The 16,744-nt window shown below is 34.2% G+C and overlaps 1 protein-coding gene and 1 long non-coding RNA gene across 2 annotated transcripts in view; one reads left to right on the top strand and one right to left on the bottom strand.

The window, feature by feature from the left end:
- The window catches only part of Oatp74D (Organic anion transporting polypeptide 74D), a 98,524-nt gene that overhangs the window by 68,600 nt on the left and 13,180 nt on the right, over positions 1-16,744 (bottom strand).
- Positions 1,968-15,344, top strand: LOC107067042 (uncharacterized). Its single transcript, XR_001475808.2, has 2 exons — positions 1,968-14,041; positions 14,920-15,344. It is a non-coding gene; the product is annotated as an uncharacterized LOC107067042 (long non-coding RNA).

Raw genomic sequence — 16,744 nt, forward strand, 5'->3', positions numbered from 1 at the left:
ACTAGATAAAGACGAATAAAATCGATGTATCTACACGGAAGTCGTAGACGCGATCGATGAAAGGTAAGGCTTCGAAGTACGAAATAGTTTCACGTTTTGGCATCGTACGAGAGCACGTATAACGTTGTACACGTAGTAAGTTTAAAGACTGCTTCGTGTCTGGCGAAATCGATGAATCGATAATATTGTAAAACATTTCCCACTTCCTTCTTCCGTCGATACGATTATATCGATATTTTTTGTTCTTAAATTTCTATCTGTATATAACATAAAATCGAAAAACCGATGGTATGATCTTTAACAATTGCAAGGATAAAAAAATAAAAGAGAGAAAACACAAATATTAGATTAAATAAATAAAATTATTCTGTATAAATCTTAATAATAATTAAATACTTCTTTGAGATATCTATTAAATAACACTCCAAATTATATACTCCGTATATATATATATAATTGCATTATTAATTACACCTTGGTATCGTTTCAAAGTCGATGTCAATATCCGCGAAGTTATTGCGTAAGATTCGTTTATTTTTTTATTTTTATTCCTATTATATTTTTTCTTTCTTTCCCGCCGTTTAAATTCTCCTTTCTTTTTTCTTTCTCGAACCGCAATGCAGCACTTGTTCCAGCAGTTAGAATAGTAACATTATCATAAATGAAAGGATCTTGTTGCTTGGTTCTATGGCGAATGTAGATTGACCTTCGATAGAGCAATCCGACCTTGGACACCCCGCATAGGAATCAATAGAGCGACGGTAAGGATAGTCGCGTTCTCTCATAAGTGAAAGGATAACGAGGTCTATCCGTGTCTCTCGGTAACTCTCTCGGTAACTCTCTCGACTCGTAATCTTTACAACGGGACATGGGATAGTATCAACATCCGAAGGGATGAAATCATCTTCCATTTACTCTACTAATCTAAAAAAAAAAACATTCATTTTTTTATACGACAATAATGATATCGTATCGACATAATTATGTGATCAAATATCTATAAATCCATAGCAACGAATTGATCATTACCATCCCTTGCAATCAGTTGCATTTAACATTCTCAATTAAATTTTGCTCGTAATAGTCGAACATAATTAATCGTACGAGTTTATATTGGCTTTTATAAAATCATTGTACGTAGTACAAGTAGTTTATCATAATATATGTCCCACAAATTGAATTTGTACAAAAATCAAATATTTCTATAATAAAAACGTAATATGTTAAAATTATATATATATTCATCATTTAAATTATCATCAATATCATTTAAATTATTTAATAGACCATTGATTAAAACAAATTTGAATGATTACAATTCCGGAGTAGTTAGTAAACGTTAAGTTAGAATATAAATAGTGATAGGGTTCATACGTGGAAGGCGATCGGTAATTGGATGATTAAAATAAAGGAAAAAATGCGAATGCACGTTGATAAGAAAGAGAAAAGTTCTGTCGTCAAAGGGCAATGAAGGCAAATTAACGATGGAACGAGGAACGTTGCAGTGACACTGCACAGGCTTTACTCTGCCTCAACACAATATGTGGGCCAGACAACAATAATTGTTCGGCGTTTCCTGGTATATTATACCGCGTCTAATTGATACAGAGATGCCGCTGCTAATTCTACCACCGTCGTTGTTACTATCTTTAGCAGTGCCATTTACCCTACCAAAAGGAAACAACATGGAACTTAACAACTCTCCCTTAACCCTTTCTCACTTTACTCTTATTCTCAAATTTATTTTATTTTTATTTCATAATTTATTATAATTTTGTTTATCTATTCACATTACGTTATTTAATACAATATTTATTATTAAATAGTATAAATTAAAATTTATTTATTATAATTTATTATAAAATTTATTTATTATATAGTATAAATTAAAATTTAATTATAAATTAAATAGTATAAATACGACATATATTATTAAATACGACATTTAATCCCTGTAACTACAGAATCTTAAGAAACAATGCCCAAGTTTTACAGATATTTTATTTTATTTTATATTTTAAATTTTAGAAAATAAATTTATTTTAAATTTATATATAAAAAATATTTTATGGTGTTTATTTAAGTATTACATAGATTGGACATTTGAATAATTTTTCTCTTCAAAGGGTTAATATTTGGTATGATTTGAATTGATGATATTAATATAGAAGTAATAAGAGTAATTTAACGATGAAAGGAAATTGAATGAAAAGGCAGAAATCCTAATAGAAATAAATCAAGTATATATATATATATATATATAAAGTTATATCGACAAAAGGGCAGAGCTGTCTATTTTAGATTAGACAAGCGAATCGTTTCTCGCGTACAATTAATTTGTTTGTCGTTTAGTTAGAACGATGTTGTAGGTCTGAACGAGACGCGTTGTCGACTGGATAGAAAGAGAGAAAGAGAAAAAAAGAGAATGAAAAAGAGAGAGTGCATCTGTCACGATGCATCTAACTAAATTCGCACAATAGGGCTCTCCTTCGCATAGATCAGTGATCGCTCATAAAGTTACATTGCTTCTCTTTTATTCCAAAGTATCTCTTAACTCCCTGTAATGTACAATTATTACTAATCAATATAATTTATTATAAATAAATTTTCTCTCTCCCTCTTTCTGGTATGTGTGTTCTGTTTTTGTTCTTCTTTTATTATATCGTTTTAAAAAATAATTAATACATATCAAAGGTTTTTTTTTATTATCAAAATATATTGAAGCAGTCGTTTAGGGAACTAAAAGTGTCGTACGATCGAGATAAATAGAGATACGTCACCGGAAACATCAATTCCCAGTTTAAAAGTCATCCACGAGGTGGATAAAAATAAGCAAGTTAACTCCGTACAAAAGGGGTGAATTTATCTTTCCGAATGAATTTAAAGATCTCACCTCGAGATGCGAACGATCCGTCTCTGTGGATTTTGTTTGCTTATTTTCACGCTTGCGAGTGGAGAGTATTTAACAGGCTCGTTACTTCTTCTCGAGATAACGAAAAGCCGAGATTTTCACCTTTGATAATGGGCCAAGCCTAATTCGTCGTACCTTTAACTCCAAGTCAAAAGGAATTTAAAAAAAAAAAAAAAGAGAAATAAAGAAATATATAAAGATAGATTTTTAAAACAATTTTTTAAACTAAATCCTGGCAAATGCATACATAATTTATTTATCTCTACGTGTTGTTGTTCTTGTTGTTTACTTCAAATCAAAAAAGCAATCTCTTGAATGTGATAATTTACGTATGGAAAGAACGTCATGGAAATTTTGTATTCATCGATAGCAAGTTAAACTTTACGAAAAATATATATATATATATATTTCTATAACGTGCAAGTAAAATTTTCAGAGAGATCTTAGTTGTTCGAAGTTATTTATAATAACAGCATGACGATTAACGTTACGTCCACCTAACGAGAATGAGATCCGAGCTCGTTTTATTCGTATTCTTTGATGTTTATTTTCCAGCAGAAACTCAGCCCTTCCCTTACGTCAAGCCACATTCTTTCAGAGATAACATCTTTGCGAATCCCGCAGGCTTGACATAAAAATGAATCGCTTGAGAGCACCGCCATCTTGGAAAGCTTTTACGCATATTTTTATAACATTAACGAAAAAGTTCTTCTTTTTTATTAATTATTAAATTCAATACATTCTTTTTTTCTTAAGTTATTCGAATATGAATGCACAAAATGAAATATACAAATTGTTATAACGATCTTTTTGTCATTCATTGTTAAGCATTACTTCGTCATGACAGTATCTTGCTTTCTGGTAGTAAGTTTCCCATGTAAAATATTTTGTGTATATTATTTTTCATCTTTATCTTTTTTTTTACACTGTATATTATTCTGTAATAAAGCATAAAATAACAAATATTTTGCCATGTAAAATTATTAATGTAAGAAAAAGAAAGAAACTTTTGGGACAATCCAATACATCATTTATTGGTTTACTTAGAAAATAATTTCGTTTTTTGTATAGAGTACAAGTAATGGTGCAATACAAACGAGAAAAAAATTATGTACCGTTTACGTAGAAGATATATTTATTAAACACTAGTTTCCGAAATTTCATTCTGGTAATTTCGACTTGAAAGATGCACTACATTCAGTTGAAGCTAATGACGACAAGAAAAACAGCATTTGCGAATGCTAATCGTTGCATAACAACACGAGAAGTAATTGAAAAGTTGAATTGATCAAATTTGACCATTTCCAAAACGCCTTGGAATTAAAATTGTCTTTTCTTTATCATTGGTAAAAACGAAATTACATAATATATATATACATATAACAATATTATGTTCTTCAACATTAACTCAAGTATTATATACATTATTAAATACATTTAATTGTTCTTTTTTTTTAAATAATAAAAATTATTTGAACCTGCTTAGAAGTAATGAAAAGAAAATTTTCTTCTAACAATTTCAATTTCGTTTCTTCCAAGTATAAATGCATCATATATGCATGCACGCATGCATGTATCTACATATGTATGTGTATTTATATAACGAATATATTCCTCGAGTCGTTAAAGTCAATCTGGGTGGATGTCGCGGTGTCGATTGGTCAAAGTGCCGGAGGCGTCGCGCGTTCCGATAAAAGGCGTGAAACGCATTTGCATCGATATCTGGGCCAGAGCGTCTCGTTTCCCAATGAAGTCGTTAGGTCCAGCCGGTCTGCCTAATGACGATTCATCGTTGGTTCGTTCCTTGGTTCAATGCACTTGCTCAATTCTCAGAGAATGAATAAACTGCATTTGCTAACGTGCAAAACGACTCACACTTGAATTCTCTTATATGAATTCGGTTGATTGAAAAGTTTGTCACGCGAGTGTCACACTGCACTAACGTTTTACAAACGTGTGCAAATCCATTTTGTGTATTTCAACGATTAAACTTGAAAAACATTGTGCGTTATGCAAATTATTTCGTTATGACAAATATTTCAAGCGTACGTTTGCAAATATTTTCCAAATATCTTTTACCATTAATTATCGTAGTAAAGATAGATAGAAATAAAAAAAAAAAAAAAAAAAAAAAAAAAACAAGGAAATTAAATAACAGGATGAGAATGATGATGTTGAAAAAAGAATAAACGTAATTTGTAAACGTTTTTAATTTGAGAAGATGACTCAGCCAAATTTCGTTGTCCGGTAATATAGGACACGCGATATTAGAGAGATCTAACTAATTTGACGTAAGGGACGGTAGAGATGTGACGCACGATAATATCAGTAACGCGTACGCCAACGGTAGGTCTCTCTATTGGAAAATTAGATCCAATCTAATGCGGTGAACAGAACGTAGAGTCTCACGCTCGTAAGCACGGACAGAAACGACGAAACGCAAGGCATAACCCGAACGAGTTCTTCTCACGTAAGTGAGGATGTATGTACAATGTTATACATATATGTAAGTTAAATGTAAGTAAATGAGAGCGCGAAAGTAACTTTGCCCTTTATGAGATATACCTAACAAGACGATGCAACAGAAACGATGAAAAATCTACGTCCGTGGTTCGACCTATCGTAACTGTTCGAGAAAGTTACCTTTAACCCGAAAACTATATTTCACATACGATAACCTTTTAGATCAATATAATAATACTAATCATAATTATTTCAATATACATTCGAGAAGAATATAAAATATAACTATAATCGTTAATTATTGTGACCTTTACGTATATAAAGGTAACATATTTATATATATACATATATATATCGTTGGCCCTAACTCAATATATTTCGTCTGCCCCTTCCGAGAAGGCAATTATGCTTAAATTAGTAAATTAGACGTGGCTTGACTCTTCGCATTGTCGAAACTGGATTGGAATCTGTATGATCCACTCGACTCGTTCTCAGGCCACAATGTCCTTACTTACGAGCTCTACCTTCGAACGGTCGCGAAAGGTCGTTAAGGTCGTCATCATCGTCGTCGTCAATCATAGAAACCTTTTATTTTATTTAAATTATTTTTCTTTCATTTTCTTTCTTTTGTTCTAAATCAATTGTATCGATTAGCGCAATTAAATTCGAGTAGACTAAAATGTGATGAGATAACTAAAGAAATAAAAAAAATATCATGTGTGCAGATCACACGTGTTAGAAGTGAAACCTTCGAAAAACTAAATTTCGAGAGAATGAAACGAATGCAGAATATCAGGTGTAGGATAATTGTAGGGTTATTTTTTTATAATATTATTATTATAATATTGTTACCACTTTCAAAAATTATTTTACGTTTTATTAACATATAATACATAATATATTACACAGTAGGCAAGTTCTCAATTCGAAGAAATAAGACAAGTTGCTTCTGGTAACTAAAAAATGTATGGTAACTAAACACCTCTCTGCATGCAAGAAATGCACAAACGCGTTCCGTCAAACTCTTTGAAACTTCCCTAATATTTTCTTTCTGCAAATTTTCACGACATTATTCGGCGTTAATTTTCGGCCGAGAGACACTTGGATCACAATTCACAATATCCAATTGCGAATCATCTGAATAGAAAATAAAAAATAATGTTACAAAAGTGATCTATTAAGATTATGCTTGTCTAGTATAAGTAAAAAGGATAAAGAAAGAAATATATTGATTACAAGCTATTTAATGACTTACGATGATCGTTTTCACTATTTCTAACAGCAAACGCATTATTACCTGCATTACAGATATTATTCTGCACATTCAATAACGCCTTCTAGCGTGCACAAAATGCACGAACACGATCCGTTGGACTCTAGAAACTTCCTTATCGTGTCTTTCTGCTTAATATTAAACTTTTGTTATACAGATACATAAATAATAAAGTATATTGCAATTAGTATTACCATATATTGTTAAACAGATACATAAAAAATAAAGTCTTCTAACCTAAGCGAGAAGCTATGATGAGGGGTTAATGAGAGAATTAGAAATGAGAAATAAAACATGTGATCGTAGCTAATAGAATAGATCTTTTTCTATCAATATTTAGTATAGCAGCTGTTTCATAGGTCCGTTTCCTGACCGACCGTGTTTCATTTTGAAGTGAAAACTTCTTTAGAATAGGAAGTAATTTGAGAAAAGTGAAACGCAGCGATGCAACGGAGCGGTGGGCGGCTAGGCAACGGAGCGGCGTGTACGAATGTAACGGCCACGATATTTAGTACGAAGAGAAAAAGAGACAAACATATAGGATTGAGCCTGCGAGAGAATAAGACAGAATATAACTATTTAGTTTTTCCTATTCTCGGTCTCCTCTTTATGCTCTGCTTCGTAGTTATTGCTCCTAATTGTATATGTGTGTGTTTGTGTGCGACTGCATACTACGAAGCATAGACACAAATAAAATAATTTCTATACTATACCAGTTGGTAGGTAGGAACGATAAAAGGGTAGAAGAATAAACAAAAATAAAAACGAAGAAATTCGACAAAAACCTCAGAAACGAGCCTCGTAAAAGAGCCTCGTATTCATCATTCATCATTCGTTATTCATCATTCATCATCATCGTGAACGAGCCTCGTTTACGAGGCTCTTTTACGAGGCTCGTTTAGGGGGCTCTTTTTCGAGGCTCATTTACGAGGCTCTTTTACGAGGCTCGTTTAGGGGGCTCTTTTTCGAGGCTCATTTACGAGGCTCTGTTACTAGGCTTGTTTACGAGGCTCTTTTACGAGGCTCGTTTACGGGGCTCGTTTACAAGGCTCGTTTACGATGCATGACACACGGGACGACACCGCACGTGTGCGAATTTTGTGTGTGTGTGAATTGTTTTCCTCAATAAACATTTTACGATTCTTGTATCTATCTTTGACTATAGCATTCATTAATTTTTATTGCTTGAATTTGGAAAAGTGTAATTTTTATCAGCTAGTCCTCTCTGAGATCATACCGGTGACCTTTGTTATATATGGTAACAATATTATAACAAATAAACCCTACACCTGATATTTCGCATTCGTCTTTTTTTCTCGAAACTTAGTTTTTTGAAGGTTTTACTTCTAACTCGTGTGACCTGCATACATTTCGTTTTTTTTTTTAGATCACTCCTTATTTTAAAGAAGTTTTCACTTAAAAAAAAATCATAAAAGAATAATACGAACATAACGAAAGGGTGAGTATTCGTGTGTATTCGAGAAAACGAGATTTCGTATCTCCTAACGACGAGACGATGCACATAGGGTGCATGTCTTCTTCTTCTTCTCATCTGTCTCTTTCAAAAAATCCGATAAAGAGAGTATGAAAGAAAAAGAGAAAGATATAGATAAAGAGAGACGAAGATACTTGTCAGTCGTTTCGAATCGGACGAAATACGTCGGATTCGAACGATCCGGTCGAGCCGGAATGACCTCGTTTCGCAATAGCCGCGAGACGAGAAGCTATGACAAAAGACGTCGGGAGAAGAGGAATAAAAGAGGGAATAAGAAGAATAGGAAGATCGTTGATACGAGTAAGAATACATACATACATACGCAGGATGCATACGCATTGGTTGTTATCGATTACCAAGTGTGCCGATCAAAATGCAATCGTATGCGAATACGAGTGTTAGGTAACTCATTGTGTTGTGTGTGCCGATTTGTAAAATACGAACAGAAAAAGAGAGAAATAAAGAGAGACAGACAGAGAGTGGTAGAGGGGGTAGAGGGGTGAAGGGAGGAGCTAGGGGTCGTATCTTTTCACCTTATTTTTGAGTTTCTCGCTTCGAGCTCGCTGAATTATTGATGAGAGCGAACGATCGGCAAAGCAAGCAAGCAAGTAACCAACCAACCAACCAGGCAGCAGCCAACCAACCGGCAGACAGAATTCAGATATACGCGTCGTATATGAACGCACACGAGTGCAGGAAAGAGACTCGTAGAACGAGCGGACGAGAGCGATTAATGCGAGCGACGATCGTCCGCTTTGACCGAAGTCCATCGAGGTCGCCGATTTTCGTACGAGATAGGCCACGCATGTGCGCTTTTCTGCTTCGATGAGCTTTACAAAGAGAATCAAATCTTTTTTTTTTCTTCTATCCCGAATGAAGAAAGAAACGCATCAAAAATCATGAAGAAGATAAAAAGAAATTGAAACAAGATAGGACGATTGGATGATTTTATTTAAAGAAAAGAAAAAGGATACGTGTACGTATTAAGCCTACAACACGTAATAGGTCAAATGACCGTCTCCTGTGATTTGTAAAAAATTCTGATATAAACGCATAAAATGTACATTATTCATTTTTAAATAAAAAGAAATATATCGTTCACTATACAATTGACTTAAAACTTATTTCATATTTAAGATAAAGGATTTCTATTTTTTTAAAGCGGTCATTTGACCGTTCATGATTGAAATAAATAAACATGAAGTGTTGGGTAAGGTTTAGTGTAAAAAGTAGATACCTAATTATATTATAATATATAAATCATACGATCATAATGTTTTACTAATTTTTCTACTTAATCTATTGTCATGGTTATCGATGAATATATACATTAGATAAGATCGAGTATATCGATAAAAACAAAAAAATAATTTAATATAATAAATATATATGAAATTTATATTTCATGTATCTTAATATATCTATTATCGAATATTTTACCTGAATAATGTGATATTCGTTGACGTAATATTCCTTGTTCCACGTAACTACTAAACGCATCCCATCAATTTCTCTTGACAAAACTTTGAAACGGAAGGAAGGTTTGCAAAAGGGGAGTCGTTCGTGACCTTGTCTCTTTGACTACGTCCCCTATTTTTTTCCCCCATTCCTTGGATTAAATTCGAGATGTAAAAAACTCAAAACGAGCTACGGGTAACTCGATCCATCGGATTCGCAGCATTAATTCCGACGCAGATCGGACTCTTTCTCTCTTTTTTATATATATATATATATAGACAGAGAGTGAGAGTGAATGCAAAATAAAGAGAAAAAGAGAGAGAAAGATGTGTGTAGTACTCTCCCTCTCTGTGTATCCCTTCTTTGCCCTCTACAACGTCCCACCTCGTCCCCACCCCCCGCATCCTCATCATTTCGCGTGTGTTTTATGCTTGTGTTCATATACATGCGTCACATCGAATACTCCCAGACTCTTCCGTCCCTTTCTCACCCTTTATATCTCTCTCCCCATCTTCTCTTCCTCTCGGAAGCTACAACGACGAAGTTCCTCCAACAACGGGCAGGATCTAAGCCTGCTTAGTCTAAACTGCCCTCAACGAAAGAGAATATATGGTTGAAGTAAAGGGTACTAACGTTGCTATCGTATATTTGCTTTTCTCCAATAAACCACAGAATTGAATTCTTTTTCAAGAAGTACATATGTATCTATTATCGTAGAAACCCCATTATTTTTCTTTTTTTCTAGCAAATATAAAAATAAAATATCGTAAAAGAAATTTAAATAAAAATCTTTCAACAAAAGTCAATTATTGTTTCTAGTGTGTATCCATTATTACAAAAAAATAATATATGTTATTTATGTTAATTATCCAAAAAAAACATATTCAAGATAATCATATAACAATGAATTATATTTCTAATTGTATATATAATATATTCTAATGATATATATGTATCTATTTATTATTTCATAAAAAAACGTATTTCTGTTAACGAAAAATCCAAACAAAAATAAAAGATACGAATTCTCAAATATAAATTTTACCGATATTATTCAAACGAAAAAAAAAAAATAACATTAAAGATAAATAAAAAGTTTCATAGTCCTGACATGTTCAATACGATATCGTCATAAATCATAAGGGAGAAAGTAAATGCTCCTATAAAAAAAAAAAAAAAGAAATGAGTTTATTCTTATATCAGTGGGGGAAAGAGTACAATGAGAAAAACATAGAACAGATTTATGTAAACGCGTTAAATAACGTTGAATGCTTTTTCATCTTGTAAACGGAGCAATTCGAACGCTTTGGGAGTCTATCGCGATACGTTGGAACGAGAAGGGTTCTTGTGAAAAAGGAAGACGTCGAAAAGAAAAGAAAAAGGAGTAAAAAAAAAAAGAAAGAAAGAGAGAGAGAGAATGGGATCGTCTCGAGAACGAATCCTGATGGTAAAGTCGAGAGAAGAAGACTTTGGGCCATGCCCTCTTCCGGCGCGCCGCACGCCCGTGTCCTCGCTGAGATTAAACTACCGATTGATGTGTGTATGTGTATCTGTGTAAACCAGAGTCTACATATATATATTACTTGTGTGTTTGGATGTGTATGTGTAAATGTTATGTGTCTGTAATCGATGCATCTGTGTGTGTGTGTGTAAGCCAATATATATGTTTCTCCCTATGTATTTCTGTGGGAATATGTTGTGTGGTGTAGGTGTATGTGTTGTACGCACTCCTCACCACGGCCACACCCCTCGTCGATATTTCTCCTTTGCTCGGCACTGCCAAACTTCGAGGAATCGATACTCGTGTATCGCAGCACCGAATCAGCCGAACGCGCCTGTCTCTGCGTCGCAGTCTCGACGTGCCACGCCGCGCACATCCGTTTATGAAAAGCGAACGCTTTGCAATGTCATTGCAAATGACAACGACAACGACGAAGACAAAAACAATTTAACTCGATTAAAAATCCCTTTTGTTTTTATAGCAAACGATCAAACATTCCGCACCTATTAACGTTACTTTTCTAAGCAAAAATGACTTTTCACCTTTAACAGTTCTCTATTACTGTTCGTATATATTCCACGTGATTTATTATACCTCATGCTTTTCCCTCCCTTTTTTTACACTTGGATAATCGAGTACTCCCGAGCTCACGATGTCATGTGTTCTAGCTTGAAAAGTTACGAGGTATCTAGGATATCTATCTAGTTCATCGACTTTAGATATTGGAATAGATATATATATATATCTTTGAATAATAGAATACGTGGGAATCATGTATGGAAATTTACATCAACTACATGCTATTGTTTTCTATCTTTTTTTTTTTTTTATTGGATATAATCATCGACTCCGTTAAATGGTTAAATTCTTCTTAACAGATTTCAACATTCCTGCTATTTTCCAGCTGTCTTCAATTATAATATGTATACGTGATATATCATTTAATTGATATTAAAACAGAGAACACATGATTGATACGTCTTAGCAACTTGTCTCCAGACAAAATCTTCCCTTGAGTAATCAATGTTTTATACCGGTGAGTATTCTTCGTGTCCGTGTTTATACCACTTGCACTTGTTTACCATTCGTTTTGGCTCTCAAGAGTCATTCGCAAAAGCCTTCTGGAGGTCCCTGGACTATAGCAGGGCAGACTCGGGTCGCGGTTAAGGTCTCGTTGCTTGGTGCCGGATTATTTTGGATGGGCATGTAGGTCATCGACGACGAGAGAACATACGGAATGAAATGCGCTTGTGTTTTCTGTATGTATATGTATGTTGTTAGTCTGTATATGTATGCCTGCTTACCACAACTCGACATAGTGCGTGCAATCGCCCAGTCAGTTCAACTGTATTTACCGGCCAGATTGAAACACAATCGATTTAACGAACATAACGAACCACTCGCCGAGGGCCAAGGGCGAATCTCTTAAAACTCTGATTCACCTGTTTGGCCTGCCCGACTGAAGCTTCGCCTAGGTCAAAACTCAGTCGTCTTCGTGCCGCAAGTACTTCGATGTTTCGAGTCAATCAACGACGATTGATATAAACTGTTTAACAATTCGACCTCGGTTAAGGTGACACGTAGTCCTAGGGTGAGATCCGATTTCTTTCTCGGTCATCTCGTTTTCTTTCTTTTTTTTTCTGTCTACTTGAATTTATATATGTATATATCTATCTATATACATTTAAGTATTTATATAAATATAAATATACGACACATTGACAAAACTGAAAATGACATTTGATCGAAAAATAAATTCCTGAAGCATGCACAAAATGGCGTATAAAAAAAAATAAAGACATGCAAAATGAAAGAATGTATATGTTTACGATATTATTAAGAAAGAGAACAAGAAAATAAATGTATTGTCATTTTCGATGAAAAATAATTTCGATTTTTACGTAAGATAAATTTAAGAACTATAAATATCGAAATAGTATAGCTGGCAAAGAAAGAAAGAAAGACAGTATGTCACATTAGCACTAGTCGTGAAAATTGTTTTCAACAATGTTCAACAAATAAAATATGCTTGTCTATGCAAAATAACATTAGTTGGCAACCATCCGTAGCGTAATTACTGCACCTGCTGTCTCTGTCATATCTACATGCATACTCGACGAGATAAAATGATAGATATAACACTGTCACTGTTGAATTTCGAGGTATCCAAGCTTTCGAACGTACAAAACAATATGATGTTAATGACCTGAACATGTATTACCTTGAAGAAGATAAAACGTATTATACCTTGACTCATCTTCTCTTATTCTTTACTTTAATATTTCGAACTTTGAATTATGTTACGTAACTATAGGTAATAGTTTATTTAAGATAAATAAATTAGAAAGAATTAAAAATAGAAAAGAACTATTACAACGTAGTTCGATGGTATTAAAAATCGGCAAAGATCGGTAAACATCGATAAGAATCGACAATGACCAAAGATTTCGACATTAAGTATTCTTTCTTCCTTTTTTTTCTTTTTCCTTTCTTTTTTCTTTTATTTTGTTGGTCTACGCAAGACCGTAATATATTCTTTCAAAGAAACGCGTACGCTCTCGCGCGATGGCGCAAATCGGTTGGCATCACCTTCGAATCTTCTTTAGAATGCAAATCAGTCGAAGGTGAACGTACGAGGACGGCTTCTTTTCAGGCCCCTGTTCTTACGGTTAGTCCGGTAAGTGCCACGAAAATAAACGGAACGATGATAATTGATCGGAGCTACTTTGTATTCATAGGGGAATATCGTAACTCGTCGTCGTCGTCGTAGTCGTCGTCGTAGTCGTCGTCGTGGTGAAACGAGACATTGTATAGGATTCCACATGAAATCGTGTCCCGGACGTTTGTCTATAAACAGCTTACCACCGATAGATCCACCTAGAAAAGTTACAGGATATTGTACGAAAGTATAATTCAACGTTCGAAAATGGAAAAGAAAAAGTAATTCGTGTGTCCTATTATACGATAATATACGATATATCGATTTGAATTTTAGTCGAGAGAGAGAGAGAGAGAGATTAAAGGTTTAAATATAGGATGGAAAAAATAAATAGAAAAAAGAAAATTTTCCAAGAATGAGAAAGATGAAAAAGAGAGCGAAGGAGTAGAGTAAGTAAACGCATGGTGAGAAGAGAAACACGAGTGGAGTCAATATAAAGTCACCCAGAAGGACAAAAATACTACAATCCCTAGAAGCTCTCTTCTCTTTGGTCGTAGGTATATGGGAGAGCTTGGAATAGGCAAGATATCCAACTAGTAACCCACACTTTAGTATTCTCGCGGTGTCGTCCCGTGGTGGTGTTGTCCCGTGGTGTGCTGTACCGCGGTGTGTCGTACGAAGAGACTTCCTCATTCCAGAATCGAGCTATTGTGAAGTTTCCTCCCACCCCAGCTCACCCCTACCTCATCATATGCCCACTTTTTCCCCTTTTACTTCACGAGGCCCAACCGCATTACTCGAACCGATGCTTATACTTACATGGTTCGTTCCTTTCCCGGAAAACCATACCTACTCTCTTCCTAAAGCAATTTTCTTTACTTTCAACGTACTACTACTATTACTCTCTCTCTCTATCCCTTGTTTATTTTATGGCAAAAACCGAGATCTCCATTCTTCTCAATATATATATATGCGACTTTATACATAGTTTTACCCTAGAAATGAACGTTTAATATTACTTCAAGAGTTTCAAACATTTATCATATTTTATAATTTTTCTTGCTTTTATTTATATATCTAAATGTATACGAATAACTAAATTTAGTTCACGTTTGTTCTCTAATCAATCATTTCTCTGACAAAATATCTTTTGTTCTAGGATCGTAGAACAACTCCTTGGACTATCTCCAGCAATAGCTAGCATTCCTAACGTTTGACGCTGCTTCTAATAGTAAAACATAGTGTACCTGGCAGAGTTTAAGATAGACTACGCCGGAATAACAATATAATGCGAATCTAGCACGCAAAACGAGTGACATCGATGAGTACACACGCTTCTCTTTCCACAAGCACTTTATCTTTTTTTAATCAGTAATCACTATTCATGTCAACTGTAGTCACGATACTCGTAATGGTCACAGAGAGTAACGAGCTCGTGTTAATTACTTTACTACAAATGAATGAAAATCAAGCTCGCATAAAAAACAAATTGACAACATGGTAAAAAAAAATACAATAAAATAAATTCACACATTTGTTAAGTTCCGTTTTGCTGAATAAAATAGATCGTTGGTTTAAGCTCGATGTAACGAGGCTTTGTTCATCCGTGTTGTTTGAAGAGTTTATCGCGAATAAACATATCTCGTGCGTTATCGGAGTTTGTTTGCTTCTCTCGTGGAGAGAAACACAACGAAGAGTTTTGTATTCGGGACTATATAAGTTGAATGAGACATCGGTAATGAGATCTTATGGAAATATCGTGATCCAAATGCTAGGGTTACAAAATGTTTTTTACGGTAGGTATTGAAAGCTTGACATACGAGTCAAATGATAAAACCATAATGTTGCCATAAAGTAACATAATATTACAATTATATAGAACATAGACAAATAGTAATGGTAATATCTAAAGTACTAGTTGTACGAGTTTAAAGCTAACATAAGAGTTTTAAATGTCAAAGCCTACTTGCAGCAACAACAGCAATAACAATAACAGTAACATTTTCAACAGCAAAGAAGCTGGCTAAGCAATAGGCAAGTAAAGAAGAAGAAGAAGGTAGGTAGAAATAGGTAGGTAGGTAGGTTGGTAGGTAGATAGGTAAGCTAAGCAAGCAGGTAAGTAACGAAGGCATAGTGAGTGCCATGTTCGATAAATATAAAAAATTCGAGACCTTGTTCGACTGCATCTGGGTCATACCGCGCGTTCGTTCGTAGTCTAACGACGACGACGACAACGCAAGACGTTCTAAGTGGAAAATGAGTGGCTGCTCACTTGTGCTCATAAGGTTAAACGAGTGTGGTGCAAGCAGTTCTCAGTGTAACGATGTTAACGATGATCGCAAAGGAGAAGGCATCTCTGAGTGGAAAGACGTTTATTGTTCGGTGACATTGGCAATGTAACGAACGGAGATGCGTCGTAGATTTTTTTCCCTACAACGAATTGAACAAACTTTCAAATACAACTGATGTGAGAACTTGACGCGTAACACGTGTTAACGATATATTTTTCTTTTTTTTTTATTTCTATTTAAATTGACATTTCCTTGTATAAACCCTTTTATCATAATATATATTGTCAAGAAAATTTAAAGGATCATTTTTACAAAATCTCGATATATATATATATATATATATATATTCACAAATCGGCACACAAATTTTCCAGACATTCCAATATATTCATATAAACGTACAAATGTACGATAAAAGTGAACAGGATCGGTTTTATCGTCGTTTCGAAAATGAATGAAAAATATCGAATAATTTTGTTTGACATAAAGAACATGTGAAAATTTATTAAACGAATGAAAATAAAGAATCACGTTCACAAAAGTGTGTCAAAAGTCATACGCATGATACTTATTGTCTATCTTTTAATCGTAATCGTGGGCGCACACATGAAAGTCCTTCGACTATATCCATGTCTATGAAACCTAACTTGTACAGGTGAAACGTTCCAAGTAAAGACGAGAGTGATAGCTCAT

This window comes from Polistes dominula, unplaced genomic scaffold (genome assembly GCF_049000335.1).
Source record: "Polistes dominula isolate Pdom_NZ unplaced genomic scaffold, Pdom_raw_medaka contig_33, whole genome shotgun sequence".
Taxonomy (NCBI): Eukaryota; Metazoa; Arthropoda; class Insecta; order Hymenoptera; family Vespidae; genus Polistes; species Polistes dominula.